A 13,999-nucleotide genomic window follows, 5' to 3' on the forward strand; every position below is an offset into this window, starting at 1 on the left:
GTGAATAACTTTTACCCAATTCAATATTCAAAATATAGCCATGGTTATAGTATCCAATGAACTTTATAAAGTTGATCAACAGCTCAAAGCTCATTATTTCATTTCTGAATATCTGTGCACCTCATTCAAGCAGATTGGCTCTGTGGCGCAATGGATAGCGCATTGGACTTCTAGGTGAATGTCAAGAAGGTATTCAAAGGCTGAGGGTTCGAATCCCACCAGAGTCAGTTTTATCCCTGTTTATTTCATAACTATTTAAAGAAGTTATAAGCGATGCATGCATGCTTCTGCTTCACCAAAATCATTTGCTAAAAAAGGTCAGTAAAAGGAAGTCTATTTTAAAGAGACACCGTTCAATTTGGGTAATCTATGCAGAAGAGGAAATTGTCAGCTGTACTGATGAAAATATAATTTACTCGGAAGTAAGATTTTGGGCCCTTCCTTAATTTTACCATGTCAATAAACACATATGAATTTGACGTCAGCAAAAAAATGAGATAGTAGCAACTTCAGGACTAAAAATAAGGTTACATTTACTGAAGAAATTTCAAATGCTTGAAATATCAATTCATTATTATATTCTAGTGTATTTGGTACCTTATTCAGGTAACCATCTTAAGAAACATAGCGTTAGTTGGGACACTGCCAAATTTTGATTAGGTGATTTTGAGGTTTGCTGTATCAAAGCCTGGATAGCTCAGTCGGTAGAGCATCAGACTTTTAATCTGAGGGTCCAGGGTTCAAGTCCCTGTTCAGGCGGTAGGCTACTTTAAAGAAAAAGTATTCTGATTGTACATTCTTTTTGTGTTCCACTGCATGATGAATAAGATATTCCATTACCAAAATTAAAAAAAAACGTCTTTCATGGAGAAGTGAAAAACCCATCTGTCTCATATATCAGATGACGATACACTAAACTTAAGTTGTATGCAGACTTACCAACTGTATCATGTAGTTTGACACGGTGAATAACTTTTACCCAATTCAATATTCAAGATATAGCCATGGTTATAGTATCCAATGAACTTTATAAAGTTGATCAACAGCTCAAAGCTCATTATTTCATTTCTGAATATCTGTGCACCTCATTCAAGCAGATTGGCTCTGTGGCGCAATGGATAGCGCATTGGACTTCTAGGTGAATGTCAAGAAGGTATTCAAAGGCTGTGGGTTCGAATACCACCAGAGTCAGTTTTATCCCTGTTTATTTCATAACTATTTAAAGAAGTTATAAGCGATGCATGCATGCTTCTGCTTCACCAAAATCATTTGCTAAAAAAGGTCAGTAAAAGGAAGTCTATTTTAAAGAGACACCGTTCAATTTGGGTAATCTATGCAGAAGAGGAAATTGTCAGCTGTACTGATGAAAATATAATTTACTCGGAAGTAAGATTTTGGGCCCTTCCTTAATTTTACCATGTCAATAAACACATATGAATTTGACGTCAGCAAAAAAATGAGATAGTAGCAACTTCAGGACTAAAAATAAGGTTACATTTACTGAAGAAATTTCAAATGCTTGAAATATCAATTCATTATTATATTCTAGTGTATTTGGTACCTTCTTCAGGTAACCATCTTAAGAAACATAGCGTTAGTTGGGACACTGCCAAATTTTGATTAGGTGATTTTGAGGTTTGCTGTATCAGAGCCTGGATAGCTCAGTCGGTAGAGCATCAGACTTTTAATCTGAGGGTCCAGGGTTCAAGTCCCTGTTCAGGCGGTTTGTTTAAAGAAAATGTACTCTAATGACATGCTCTTTTCAGGATCCAATGAACGAGTAGTCCCATTAGAGTAATCGCAAGTTACTCTTAATGGAGCCATTAAATACCCATCGGTCGTGATCCATTTGACAAGAGTTAAAAAGACTTACCGCAACGGTATCATGTCGTTTGAGATGTTGATTATCTTTTCCCCAATTCAATGTTCAAAATGGAACCCTGCTTATAGTTTCCAAATCACTTTATAAAGTTGGTCAACCGCTGATAGCTCATCTTTTTATTTGAGAATTTCTGTTCACCTTGTTGAATCAGGTTGGATCTCTGGTGCAATGGATAGCGGCTTGGGGTTCTAGGCTAATGTAGAGAAAGCATTCAAAGTCTTTGGGTTGGAATACTAGCTGGGTCAGTTTTATCCCTCCTTTATCTTATAACTAATTGAAACAGTAACAAACAATGCCTGCTTCTGCATAACCAGAGACATTTACCAAAACTGCAGTGAAAGAAAGTCTATTTAAACAGACACTGTTTGCTTTGAAAATGTTGCATAATCTATGCCCAAGTGTAAATTTCCAGTTATACTGCTGGACATGTAATTTAGTACCTAGTAATAGTATTTGGCCTTTTACTAATTTCACAATGTCAATTTAGAGACATGATTTCTAAGTCAGCCGAAAATGAGATAAAACGAATTTCAGGATTTAAAATAGATTACGTGTGCTGCTGAAATTTCAAATGCTTGAAATATCAATTAATTATTAAACTCTACATATTTGATTGCTAATATATGTAACCATATTAAGAATTAAAGTGTAGGTTGGTGTGCGTCCACATCATTTTTAGCTGATTTTTAGTTGCAGTGTTGCAGAGCCTGGATAGCTCAGTCGGTAGAGCATCAGACTTTTAATCTGAGGGTCCAGGGTTCAAGTCCCTGTTCAGGCGGTCGGCTACTTTAAAGAAAAAGTATTCTGATTGTACATTCTTTTTGTGTTCCACTGCATGATGAATAAGATATTCCATTACCAAAATTAAAAAAAAACGTCTTTCATGGAGAAGTGAAAAACCCATCTGTCTCATATATCAGATGACGATACACTAAACTTAAGTTTTATGCAGACTTACCAACTGTATCATGTAGTTTGACACGGTGAATAACTTTTACCCAATTCAATATTCAAAATATAGCCATGGTTATAGTATCCAATGAACTTTATAAAGTTGATCAACAGCTCAAAGCTCATTATTTCATTTCTGAATATCTGTGCACCTCATTCAAGCAGATTGGCTCTGTGGCGCAATGGATAGCGCATTGGACTTCTAGGTGAATGTCAAGAAGGTATTCAAAGGCTGTGGGTTCGAATCCCACCAGAGTCAGTTTTATCCCTGTTTATTTCATAACTATTTAAAGAAGTTATAAGCGATGCATGCATGCTTCTGCTTCACCAAAATCATTTGCTAAAAAAGGTCAGTAAAAGGAAGTCTATTTTAAAGAGACACCGTTCAATTTGGGTAATCTATGCAGAAGAGGAAATTGTCAGCTGTACTGATGAAAATATAATTTACTCGGAAGTAAGATTTTGGGCCCTTCCTTAATTTTACCATGTCAATAAACACATATGAATTTGACGTCAGCAAAAAAATGAGATAGTAGCAACTTCAGGACTAAAAATAAGGTTACATTTACTGAAGAAATTTCAAATGCTTGAAATATCAATTCATTATTATATTCTAGTGTATTTGGTACCTTATTCAGGTAACCATCTTAAGAAACATAGCGTTAGTTGGGACACTGCCAAATTTTGATTAGGTGATTTTGAGGTTTGCTGTATCAAAGCCTGGATAGCTCAGTCGGTAGAGCATCAGACTTTTAATCTGAGGGTCCAGGGTTCAAGTCCCTGTTCAGGCGGTAGGCTACTTTAAAGAAAAAGTATTCTGATTGTACATTGTTTTTGTGTTCCACTGCATGATGAATAAGATATTCCATTACCAAAATTAAAAAAAAACGTCTTTCATGGAGAAGTGAAAAACCCATCTGTCTCATATATCAGATGACGATACACTAAACTTAAGTTGTATGCAGACTTACCAACTGTATCATGTAGTTTGACACGGTGAATAACTTTTACCCAATTCAATATTCAAGATATAGCCATGGTTATAGTATCCAATGAACTTTATAAAGTTGATCAACAGCTCAAAGCTCATTATTTCATTTCTGAATATCTGTGCACCTCATTCAAGCAGATTGGCTCTGTGGCGCAATGGATAGCGCATTGGACTTCTAGGTGAATGTCAAGAAGGTATTCAAAGGCTGTGGGTTCGAATCCCACCAGAGTCAGTTTTATCCCTGTTTATTTCATAACTATTTAAAGAAGTTATAAGCGATGCATGCATGCTTCTGCTTCACCAAAATCATTTGCTAAAAAAGGTCAGTAAAAGGAAGTCTATTTTAAAGAGACACCGTTCAATTTGGGTAATCTATGCAGAAGAGGAAATTGTCAGCTGTACTGATGAAAATATAATTTACTCGGAAGTAAGATTTTGGGCCCTTCCTTAATTTTACCATGTCAATAAACACATATGAATTTGACGTCAGCAAAAAAATGAGATAGTAGCAACTTCAGGACTAAAAATAAGGTTACATTTACTGAAGAAATTTCAAATGCTTGAAATATCAATTCATTATTATATTCTAGTGTATTTGGTACCTTCTTCAGGTAACCATCTTAAGAAACATAGCGTTAGTTGGGACACTGCCAAATTTTGATTAGGTGATTTTGAGGTTTGCTGTATCAGAGCCTGGATAGCTCAGTCGGTAGAGCATCAGACTTTTAATCTGAGGGTCCAGGGTTCAAGTCCCTGTTCAGGCGGTAGGCTACTTTAAAGAAAAAGTATTCTGATTGTACATTCTTTTTGTGTTCCACTGCAGGATGAATAAGATATTCCATTACCAAAATTAAAAAAAAACGTCTTTCATGGAGAAGTGAAAAACCCATCTGTCTCATATATCAGATGACGATACACTAAACTTAAGTTGTATGCAGACTTACCAACTGTATCATGTAGTTTGACACGGTGAATAACTTTTACCCAATTCAATATTCAAAATATAGCCATGGTTATAGTATCCAATGAACTTTATAAAGTTGATCAACAGCTCAAAGCTCATTATTTCATTTCTGAATATCTGTGCACCGCATTCAAGCAGATTGGCTCTGTGGCGCAATGGATAGCGCATTGGACTTCTAGGTGAATGTCAAGAAGGTATTCAAAGGCTGTGGGTTCGAATCCCACCAGAGTCAGTTTTATCCCTGTTTATTTCATAACTATTTAAAGAAGTTATAAGCGATGCATGCATGCTTCTGCTTCACCAAAATCATTTGCTAAAAAAGGTCAGTAAAAGGAAGTCTATTTTAAAGAGACACCGTTCAATTTGGGTAATCTATGCAGAAGAGGAAATTGTCAGCTGTACTGATGAAAATATAATTTACTCGGAAGTAAGATTTTGGGCCCTTCCTTAATTTTACCATGTCAATAAACACATATGAATTTGACGTCAGCAAAAAAATGAGATAGTAGCAACTTCAGGACTAAAAATAAGGTTACATTTACTGAAGAAATTTCAAATGCTTGAAATATCAATTCATTATTATATTCTAGTGTATTTGGTACCTTCGTCAGGTAACCATCTTAAGAAACATAGCGTTAGTTGGGACACTGCCAAATTTTGATTAGGTGATTTTGAGGTTTGCTGTATCAGAGCCTGGATAGCTCAGTCGGTAGAGCATCAGACTTTTAATCTGAGGGTCCAGGGTTCAAGTCCCTGTTCAGGCGGTTAGTTTAAAGAAAATGTACTCTAATGACATGCTCTTTTCAGGATCCAATGAACGAGTAGTCCCATTATAGTAATTGCAAGTTACTCTTAATGGAGCCATTAAATACCCATCGGTCGTGTACCATTTGACAAGAGTTAAGAAGACTTACCGCAACGGTATCATGTCGTTTGAGATGTTGATTATCTTTTCCCCAATTCAATGTTCAAAATGGAACCCTGCTTATAGTTTCCAAATCACTTTATAAAGTTGGTCAACCGCTGATAGCTCATCTTTTTATTTGAGAATTTCTGTTCACCTTGTTGAATCAGGTTGGATCTCTGGTGCAATGGATAGCGGCTTGGGGTTCTAGGCGAATGTAGAGAAAGCATTCAAAGTCTTTGGGTTGGAATACTAGCTGGGTCAGTTTTATCCCTCCTTTATCTTATAACTAATTGAAACAGTAACAAACAATGCCTGCTTCTGCATAACCAGAGACATTTACCAAAACTGCAGTGAAAGAAAGTCTATTTAAACAGACACTGTTTGCTTTGAAAATGTTGCATAATCTATGCCCAAGAGTAAATTTCTAGTTATACTGCTGGACATGTAATTTAGTACCTAGTAATAGTATTTGGCCTTTTACTAATTTCACAATGTCAATTTAGAGACATGATTTCTAAGTCAGCCGAAAATGAGATAGAACGAATTTCAGGATTTAAAATAGATTACGTGTGCTGCTGAAATTTCAAATGCTTGAAATATCAATTAATTATTAAACTCTACATATTTGATTGCTAATATATGTAACCATATTAAGAATTAAAGTGTAGGTTGGTGTGCGTCCACATCATTTTTAGCTGATTTTTAGTTGCAGTGTTGCAGAGCCTGGATAGCTCAGTCGGTAGAGCATCAGACTTTTAATCTGAGGGTCCAGGGTTCAAGTCCCTGTTCAGGCGGTCGGCTACTTTAAAGAAAAAGTATTCTGATTGTACATTCTTTTTGTGTTCCACTGCATGATGAATAAGATATTCCATTACCAAAATTAAAAAAAAACGTCTTTCATGGAGAAGTGAAAAACCCATCTGTCTCATATATCAGATGACGATACACTAAACTTAAGTTTTATGCAGACTTACCAACTGTATCATGTAGTTTGACACGGTGAATAACTTTTACCCAATTCAATATTCAAAATATAGCCATGGTTATAGTATCCAATGAACTTTATAAAGTTGATCAACAGCTCAAAGCTCATTATTTCATTTCTGAATATCTGTGCACCTCATTCAAGCAGATTGGCTCTGTGGCGCAATGGATAGCGCATTGGACTTCTAGGTGAATGTCAAGAAGGTATTCAAAGGCTGTGGGTTCGAATCCCACCAGAGTCAGTTTTATCCCTGTTTATTTCATAACTATTTAAAGAAGTTATAAGCGATGCATGCATGCTTCTGCTTCACCAAAATCATTTGCTAAAAAAGGTCAGTAAAAGGAAGTCTATTTTAAAGAGACACCGTTCAATTTGGGTAATCTATGCAGAAGAGGAAATTGTCAGCTGTACTGATGAAAATATAATTTACTCGGAAGTAAGATTTTGGGCCCTTCCTTAATTTTACCATGTCAATAAACACATATGAATTTGACGTCAGCAAAAAAATGAGATAGTAGCAACTTCAGGACTAAAAATAAGGTTACATTTACTGAAGAAATTTCAAATGCTTGAAATATCAATTCATTATTATATTCTAGTGTATTTGGTACCTTATTCAGGTAACCATCTTAAGAAACATAGCGTTAGTTGGGACACTGCCAAATTTTGATTAGGTGATTTTGAGGTTTGCTGTATCAAAGCCTGGATAGCTCAGTCGGTAGAGCATCAGACTTTTAATCTGAGGGTCCAGGGTTCAAGTCCCCGTTCAGGCGGTAGGCTACTTTAAAGAAAAAGTATTCTGATTGTACATTCTTTTTGTGTTCCACTGCATGATGAATAAGATATTCCATTACCAAAATTAAAAAAAAACGTCTTTCATGGAGAAGTGAAAAACCCATCTGTCTCATATATCAGATGACGATACACTAAACTTAAGTTGTATGCAGACTTACCAACTGTATCATGTAGTTTGACACGGTGAATAACTTTTACCCAATTCAATATTCAAGATATAGCCATGGTTATAGTATCCAATGAACTTTATAAAGTTGATCAACAGCTCAAAGCTCATTATTTCATTTCTGAATATCTGTGCACCTCATTCAAGCAGATTGGCTCTGTGGCGCAATGGATAGCGCATTGGACTTCTAGGTGAATGTCAAGAAGGTATTCAAAGGCTGTGGGTTCGAATCCCACCAGAGTCAGTTTTATCCCTGTTTATTTCATAACTATTTAAAGAAGTTATAAGCGATGCATGCATGCTTCTGCTTCACCAAAATCATTTGCTAAAAAAGGTCAGTAAAAGGAAGTCTATTTTAAAGAGACACCGTTCAATTTGGGTAATCTATGCAGAAGAGGAAATTGTCAGCTGTACTGATGAAAATATAATTTACTCGGAAGTAAGATTTTGGGCCCTTCCTTAATTTTACCATGTCAATAAACACATATGAATTTGACGTCAGCAAAAAAATGAGATAGTAGCAACTTCAGGACTAAAAATAAGGTTACATTAACTGAAGAAATTTCAAATGCTTGAAATATCAATTCATTATTATATTCTAGTGTATTTGGTACCTTCTTCAGGTAACCATCTTAAGAAACATAGCGTTAGTTGGGACACTGCCAAATTTTGATTAGGTGATTTTGAGGTTTGCTGTATCAGAGCCTGGATAGCTCAGTCGGTAGAGCATCAGACTTTTAATCTGAGGGTCCAGGGTTCAAGTCCCTGTTCAGGCGGTTTGTTTAAAGAAAATGTACTCTAATGACATGCTCTTTTCAGGATCCAATGAACGAGTAGTCCCATTAGAGTAATTGCAAGTTACTCTTAATGGAGCCATTAAATACCCATCGGTCGTGTACCATTTGACAAGAGTTAAGAAGACTTACCGCAACGGTATCATGTCGTTTGAGATGTTGATTATCTTTTCCCCAATTCAATGTTCAAAATGGAACCCTGCTTATAGTTTCCAAATCACTTTATAAAGTTGGTCAACCGCTGATAGCTCATCTTTTTATTTGAGAATTTCTGTTCACCTTGTTGAATCAGGTTGGATCTCTGGTGCAATGGATAGCGGCTTGGGGTTCTAGGCTAATGTAGAGAAAGCATTCAAAGTCTTTGGGTTGGAATACTAGCTGGGTCAGTTTTATCCCTCCTTTATCTTATAACTAATTGAAACAGTAACAAACAATGCCTGCTTCTGCATAACCAGAGACATTTACCAAAACGGCAGTGAAAGAAAGTCTATTTAAACAGACACTGTTTGCTTTGAAAATGTTGCATAATCTATGCCCAAGAGTAAATTTCCAGTTATACTGCTGGACATGTAATTTAGTACCTAGTAATAGTATTTGGCCTTTTACTAATTTCACAATGTCAATTTAGAGACATGATTTCTAAGTCAGCCGAAAATGAGATAGAACGAATTTCAGGATTTAAAATAGATTACGTGTGCTGCTGAAATTTCAAATGCTTGAAATATCAATTAATTATTAAACTCTACATATTTGATTGCTAATATATGTAACCATATTAAGAATTAAAGTGTAGGTTGGTGTGCGTCCACATCATTTTTAGCTGATTTTTAGTTGCAGTGTTGCAGAGCCTGGATAGCTCAGTCGGTAGAGCATCAGACTTTTAATCTGAGGGTCCAGGGTTCAAGTCCCTGTTCAGGCGGTCGGCTACTTTAAAGAAAAAGTATTCTGATTGTACATTCTTTTTGTGTTCCACTGCATGATGAATAAGATATTCCATTACCAAAATTAAAAAAAAACGTCTTTCATGGAGAAGTGAAAAACCCATCTGTCTCATATATCAGATGACGATACACTAAACTTAAGTTTTATGCAGACTTACCAACTGTATCATGTAGTTTGACACGGTGAATAACTTTTACCCAATTCAATATTCAAAATATAGCCATGGTTATAGTATCCAATGAACTTTATAAAGTTGATCAACAGCTCAAAGCTCATTATTTCATTTCTGAATATCTGTGCACCTCACTCAAGCAGATTGGCTCTGTGGCGCAATGGATAGCGCATTGGACTTCTAGGTGAATGTCAAGAAGGTATTCAAAGGCTGTGGGTTCGAATCCCACCAGAGTCAGTTTTATCCCTGTTTATTTCATAACTATTTAAAGAAGTTATAAGCGATGCATGCATGCTTCTGCTTCACCAAAATCATTTGCTAAAAAAGGTCAGTAAAAGGAAGTCTATTTTAAAGAGACACCGTTCAATTTGGGTAATCTATGCAGAAGAGGAAATTGTCAGCTGTACTGATGAAAATATAATTTACTCGGAAGTAAGATTTTGGGCCCTTCCTTAATTTTACCATGTCAATAAACACATATGAATTTGACGTCAGCAAAAAAATGAGATAGTAGCAACTTCAGGACTAAAAATAAGGTTACATTTACTGAAGAAATTTCAAATGCTTGAAATATCAATTCATTATTATATTCTAGTGTATTTGGTACCTTCTTCAGGTAACCATCTTAAGAAACATAGCGTTAGTTGGGACACTGCCAAATTTTGATTAGGTGATTTTGAGGTTTGCTGTATCAGAGCCTGGATAGCTCAGTCGGTAGAGCATCAGACTTTTAATCTGAGGGTCCAGGGTTCAAGTCCCCGTTCAGGCGGTAGGCTACTTTAAAGAAAAAGTATTCTGATTGTACATTCTTTTTGTGTTCCACTGCATGATGAATAAGATATTCCATTACCAAAATTAAAAAAAAACATCTTTCATGGAGAAGTGAAAAACCCATCTGTCTCATATATCAGATGATGATACACTAAACTTAAGTTGTATGCAGACTTACCAACTGTATCATGTAGTTTGACACGGTGAATAACTTTTACCCAATTCAATATTCAAAATATAGCCATGGTTATAGTATCCAATGAACTTTATAAAGTTGATCAACAGCTCAAAGCTCATTATTTCATTTCTGAATATCTGTGCACCTCACTCAAGCAGATTGGCTCTGTGGCGCAATGGATAGCGCATTGGACTTCTAGGTGAATGTCAAGAAGGTATTCAAAGGCTGTGGGTTCGAATCCCACCAGAGTCAGTTTTATCCCTGTGTATTTCATAACTATTTAAAGAAGTTATAAGCGATGCATGCATGCTTCTGCTTCACCAAAATCATTTGCTAAAAAAGGTCAGTAAAAGGAAGTCTATTTTAAAGAGACACCGTTCAATTTGGGTAATCTATGCAGAAGAGGAAATGGTCAGCTGTACTGATGAAAATATAATTTACTCGGAAGTAAGATTTTGGGCCCTTCCTTAATTTTACCATGTCAATAAACACATATGAATTTGACGTCAGCAAAAAAATGAGATAGTAGCAACTTCAGGACTAAAAATAAGGTTACATTTACTGAAGAAATTTCAAATGCTTGAAATATCAATTCATTATTATATTCTAGTGTATTTGGTACCTTCTTCAGGTAACCATCTTAAGAAACATAGCGTTAGTTGGGACACTGCCAAATTTTGATTAGGTGATTTTGAGGTTTGCTGTATCAGAGCCTGGATAGCTCAGTCGGTAGAGCATCAGACTTTTAATCTGAGGGTCCAGGGTTCAAGTCCCTGTTCAGGCGGTTTGTTTAAAGAAAATGTACTCTAATGACATGCTCTTTTCAGGATCCAATGAACGAGTAGTCCCATTAGAGTAATTGCAAGTTACTCTTAATGGAGCCATTAAATACCCATCGGTCGTGTACCATTTGACAAGAGTTAAGAAGACTTACCGCAACGGTATCATGTCGTTTGAGATGTTGATTATCTTTTCCCCAATTCAATGTTCAAAATGGAACCCTGCTTATAGTTTCCAAATCACTTTATAAAGTTGGTCAACCGCTGATAGCTCATCTTTTTATTTGAGAATTTCTGTTCACCTTGTTGAATCAGGTTGGATCTCTGGTGCAATGGATAGCGGCTTGGGGTTCTAGGCGAATGTAGAGAAAGCATTCAAAGTCTTTGGGTTGAAATACTAGCTGGGTCAGTTTTATCCCTCCTTTATCTTATAACTAATTGAAACAGTAACAAACAATGCCTGCTTCTGCATAACCAGAGACATTTACCAAAACGGCAGTGAAAGAAAGTCTATTTAAACAGACACTGTTTGCTTTGAAAATGTTGCATAATCTATGCCCAAGAGTAAATTTCCAGTTATACTGCTGGACATGTAATTTAGTACCTAGTAATAGTATTTGGCCTTTTACTAATTTCACAATGTCAATTTAGAGACATGATTTCTAAGTCAGCCGAAAATGAGATAGAACGAATTTCAGGATTTAAAATAGATTACGTGTGCTGCTGAAATTTCAAATGCTTGAAATATCAATTAATTATTAAACTCTACATATTTGATTGCTAATATATGTAACCATATTAAGAATTAAAGTGTAGGTTGGTGTGCGTCCACATCATTTTTAGCTGATTTTTAGTTGCAGTGTTGCAGAGCCTGGATAGCTCAGTCGGTAGAGCATCAGACTTTTAATCTGAGGGTCCAGGGTTCAAGTCCCTGTTCAGGCGGTCGGCTACTTTAAAGAAAAAGTATTCTGATTGTACATTCTTTTTGTGTTCCACTGCATGATGAATAAGATATTCCATTACCAAAATTAAAAAAAAACGTCTTTCATGGAGAAGTGAAAAACCCATCTGTCTCATATATCAGATGACGATACACTAAACTTAAGTTTTATGCAGACTTACCAACTGTATCATGTAGTTTGACACGGTGAATAACTTTTACCCAATTCAATATTCAAAATATAGCCATGGTTATAGTATCCAATGAACTTTATAAAGTTGATCAACAGCTCAAAGCTCATTATTTCATTTCTGAATATCTGTGCACCTCACTCAAGCAGATTGGCTCTGTGGCGCAATGGATAGCGCATTGGACTTCTAGGTGAATGTCAAGAAGGTATTCAAAGGCTGTGGGTTCGAATCCCACCAGAGTCAGGTTTATCCCTGTTTATTTCATAACTATTTAAAGAAGTTATAAGCGATGCATGCATGCTTCTGCTTCACCAAAATCATTTGCTAAAAAAGGTCAGTAAAAGGAAGTCTATTTTAAAGAGACACCGTTCAATTTGGGTAATCTATGCAGAAGAGGAAATTGTCAGCTGTACTGATGAAAATATAATTTACTCGGAAGTAAGATTTTGGGCCCTTCCTTAATTTTACCATGTCAATAAACACATATGAATTTGACGTCAGCAAAAAAATGAGATAGTAGCAACTTCAGGACTAAAAATAAGGTTACATTTACTGAAGAAATTTCAAATGCTTGAAATATCAATTCATTATTATATTCTAGTGTATTTGGTACCTTCTTCAGGTAACCATCTTAAGAAACATAGCGTTAGTTGGGACACTGCCAAATTTTGATTAGGTGATTTTGAGGTTTGCTGTATCAGAGCCTGGATAGCTCAGTCGGTAGAGCATCAGACTTTTAATCTGAGGGTCCAGGGTTCAAGTCCCCGTTCAGGCGGTAGGCTACTTTAAAGAAAAAGTATTCTGATTGTACATTCATTTTGTGTTCCACTGCATGATGAATAAGATATTCCATTACCAAAATTAAAAAAAAACGTCTTTCATGGAGAAGTGAAAAACCCATCTGTCTCATATATCAGATGATGATACACTAAACTTAAGTTGTATGCAGACTTACCAACTGTATCATGTAGTTTGACACGGTGAATAACTTTTACCCAATTCAATATTCAAAATATAGCCATGGTTATAGTATCCAATGAACTTTATAAAGTTGATCAACAGCTCAAAGCTCATTATTTCATTTCTGAATATCTGTGCACCTCACTCAAGCAGATTGGCTCTGTGGCGCAATGGATAGCGCATTGGACTTCTAGGTGAATGTCAAGAAGGTATTCAAAGGCTGTGGGTTCGAATCCCACCAGAGTCAGTTTTATCCCTGTGTATTTCATAACTATTTAAAGAAGTTATAAGCGATGCATGCATGCTTCTGCTTCACCAAAATCATTTGCTAAAAAAGGTCAGTAAAAGGAAGTCTATTTTAAAGAGACACCGTTCAATTTGGGTAATCTATGCAGAAGAGGAAATTGTCAGCTGTACTGATGAAAATATAATTTACTCGGAAGTAAGATTTTGGGCCCTTCCTTAATTTTACCATGTCAATAAACACATATGAATTTGACGTCAGCAAAAAAATGAGATAGTAGCAACTTCAGGACTAAAAATAAGGTTACATTTACTGAAGAAATTTCAAATGCTTGAAATATCAATTCATTATTATATTCTAGTGTATTTGGTACCTTCTTCAGGTAAC

General features: G+C 35.8%; 22 non-coding genes across 22 annotated transcripts; all 22 read left to right on the top strand.

Annotated features, from left to right (window-relative positions):
* The first annotated feature begins 136 nt into the window (after positions 1-136).
* Positions 137-227, top strand: TRNAR-UCU (transfer RNA arginine (anticodon UCU)). The gene is given in 2 exon segments: positions 137-173; positions 192-227. It is a non-coding gene; the product is annotated as a tRNA-Arg (tRNA).
* Positions 228-686: 459 nt separating this feature from the next.
* On the top strand, positions 687-759 carry TRNAK-UUU (transfer RNA lysine (anticodon UUU)). The gene has a single exon. It is a non-coding gene; the product is annotated as a tRNA-Lys (tRNA).
* Positions 760-1,100: 341 nt separating this feature from the next.
* TRNAR-UCU (transfer RNA arginine (anticodon UCU)) lies at positions 1,101-1,191 on the top strand. The gene is given in 2 exon segments: positions 1,101-1,137; positions 1,156-1,191. It is a non-coding gene; the product is annotated as a tRNA-Arg (tRNA).
* A 459-nt stretch (positions 1,192-1,650) lies between these two features.
* On the top strand, positions 1,651-1,723 carry TRNAK-UUU (transfer RNA lysine (anticodon UUU)). Its single transcript has one exon. It is a non-coding gene; the product is annotated as a tRNA-Lys (tRNA).
* An 864-nt stretch (positions 1,724-2,587) lies between these two features.
* On the top strand, positions 2,588-2,660 carry TRNAK-UUU (transfer RNA lysine (anticodon UUU)). Its single transcript has one exon. It is a non-coding gene; the product is annotated as a tRNA-Lys (tRNA).
* Positions 2,661-3,001: 341 nt separating this feature from the next.
* On the top strand, positions 3,002-3,092 carry TRNAR-UCU (transfer RNA arginine (anticodon UCU)). The gene is given in 2 exon segments: positions 3,002-3,038; positions 3,057-3,092. It is a non-coding gene; the product is annotated as a tRNA-Arg (tRNA).
* Positions 3,093-3,551: 459 nt separating this feature from the next.
* TRNAK-UUU (transfer RNA lysine (anticodon UUU)) lies at positions 3,552-3,624 on the top strand. Its single transcript has one exon. It is a non-coding gene; the product is annotated as a tRNA-Lys (tRNA).
* Positions 3,625-3,965: 341 nt separating this feature from the next.
* On the top strand, positions 3,966-4,056 carry TRNAR-UCU (transfer RNA arginine (anticodon UCU)). Its single transcript is given in 2 exon segments — positions 3,966-4,002; positions 4,021-4,056. It is a non-coding gene; the product is annotated as a tRNA-Arg (tRNA).
* A 459-nt stretch (positions 4,057-4,515) lies between these two features.
* On the top strand, positions 4,516-4,588 carry TRNAK-UUU (transfer RNA lysine (anticodon UUU)). The gene has a single exon. It is a non-coding gene; the product is annotated as a tRNA-Lys (tRNA).
* Positions 4,589-4,929: 341 nt separating this feature from the next.
* Positions 4,930-5,020, top strand: TRNAR-UCU (transfer RNA arginine (anticodon UCU)). Its single transcript is given in 2 exon segments — positions 4,930-4,966; positions 4,985-5,020. It is a non-coding gene; the product is annotated as a tRNA-Arg (tRNA).
* A 459-nt stretch (positions 5,021-5,479) lies between these two features.
* Positions 5,480-5,552, top strand: TRNAK-UUU (transfer RNA lysine (anticodon UUU)). The gene has a single exon. It is a non-coding gene; the product is annotated as a tRNA-Lys (tRNA).
* Positions 5,553-6,416: 864 nt separating this feature from the next.
* On the top strand, positions 6,417-6,489 carry TRNAK-UUU (transfer RNA lysine (anticodon UUU)). The gene has a single exon. It is a non-coding gene; the product is annotated as a tRNA-Lys (tRNA).
* Positions 6,490-6,830: 341 nt separating this feature from the next.
* Positions 6,831-6,921, top strand: TRNAR-UCU (transfer RNA arginine (anticodon UCU)). Its single transcript is given in 2 exon segments — positions 6,831-6,867; positions 6,886-6,921. It is a non-coding gene; the product is annotated as a tRNA-Arg (tRNA).
* An 873-nt stretch (positions 6,922-7,794) lies between these two features.
* On the top strand, positions 7,795-7,885 carry TRNAR-UCU (transfer RNA arginine (anticodon UCU)). The gene is given in 2 exon segments: positions 7,795-7,831; positions 7,850-7,885. It is a non-coding gene; the product is annotated as a tRNA-Arg (tRNA).
* A 459-nt stretch (positions 7,886-8,344) lies between these two features.
* Positions 8,345-8,417, top strand: TRNAK-UUU (transfer RNA lysine (anticodon UUU)). The gene has a single exon. It is a non-coding gene; the product is annotated as a tRNA-Lys (tRNA).
* Positions 8,418-9,281: 864 nt separating this feature from the next.
* On the top strand, positions 9,282-9,354 carry TRNAK-UUU (transfer RNA lysine (anticodon UUU)). The gene has a single exon. It is a non-coding gene; the product is annotated as a tRNA-Lys (tRNA).
* Positions 9,355-9,695: 341 nt separating this feature from the next.
* On the top strand, positions 9,696-9,786 carry TRNAR-UCU (transfer RNA arginine (anticodon UCU)). The gene is given in 2 exon segments: positions 9,696-9,732; positions 9,751-9,786. It is a non-coding gene; the product is annotated as a tRNA-Arg (tRNA).
* An 873-nt stretch (positions 9,787-10,659) lies between these two features.
* TRNAR-UCU (transfer RNA arginine (anticodon UCU)) lies at positions 10,660-10,750 on the top strand. The gene is given in 2 exon segments: positions 10,660-10,696; positions 10,715-10,750. It is a non-coding gene; the product is annotated as a tRNA-Arg (tRNA).
* A 459-nt stretch (positions 10,751-11,209) lies between these two features.
* TRNAK-UUU (transfer RNA lysine (anticodon UUU)) lies at positions 11,210-11,282 on the top strand. The gene has a single exon. It is a non-coding gene; the product is annotated as a tRNA-Lys (tRNA).
* Positions 11,283-12,146: 864 nt separating this feature from the next.
* On the top strand, positions 12,147-12,219 carry TRNAK-UUU (transfer RNA lysine (anticodon UUU)). The gene has a single exon. It is a non-coding gene; the product is annotated as a tRNA-Lys (tRNA).
* A 341-nt stretch (positions 12,220-12,560) lies between these two features.
* TRNAR-UCU (transfer RNA arginine (anticodon UCU)) lies at positions 12,561-12,651 on the top strand. The gene is given in 2 exon segments: positions 12,561-12,597; positions 12,616-12,651. It is a non-coding gene; the product is annotated as a tRNA-Arg (tRNA).
* Positions 12,652-13,524: 873 nt separating this feature from the next.
* Positions 13,525-13,615, top strand: TRNAR-UCU (transfer RNA arginine (anticodon UCU)). The gene is given in 2 exon segments: positions 13,525-13,561; positions 13,580-13,615. It is a non-coding gene; the product is annotated as a tRNA-Arg (tRNA).
* Positions 13,616-13,999: the final 384 nt, after the last annotated feature.

This window comes from Triturus cristatus, chromosome 4_1 (assembly GCF_964204655.1).
Source record: "Triturus cristatus chromosome 4_1, aTriCri1.1, whole genome shotgun sequence".
Lineage (NCBI taxonomy): Eukaryota > Metazoa > Chordata > Amphibia > Caudata > Salamandridae > Triturus > Triturus cristatus.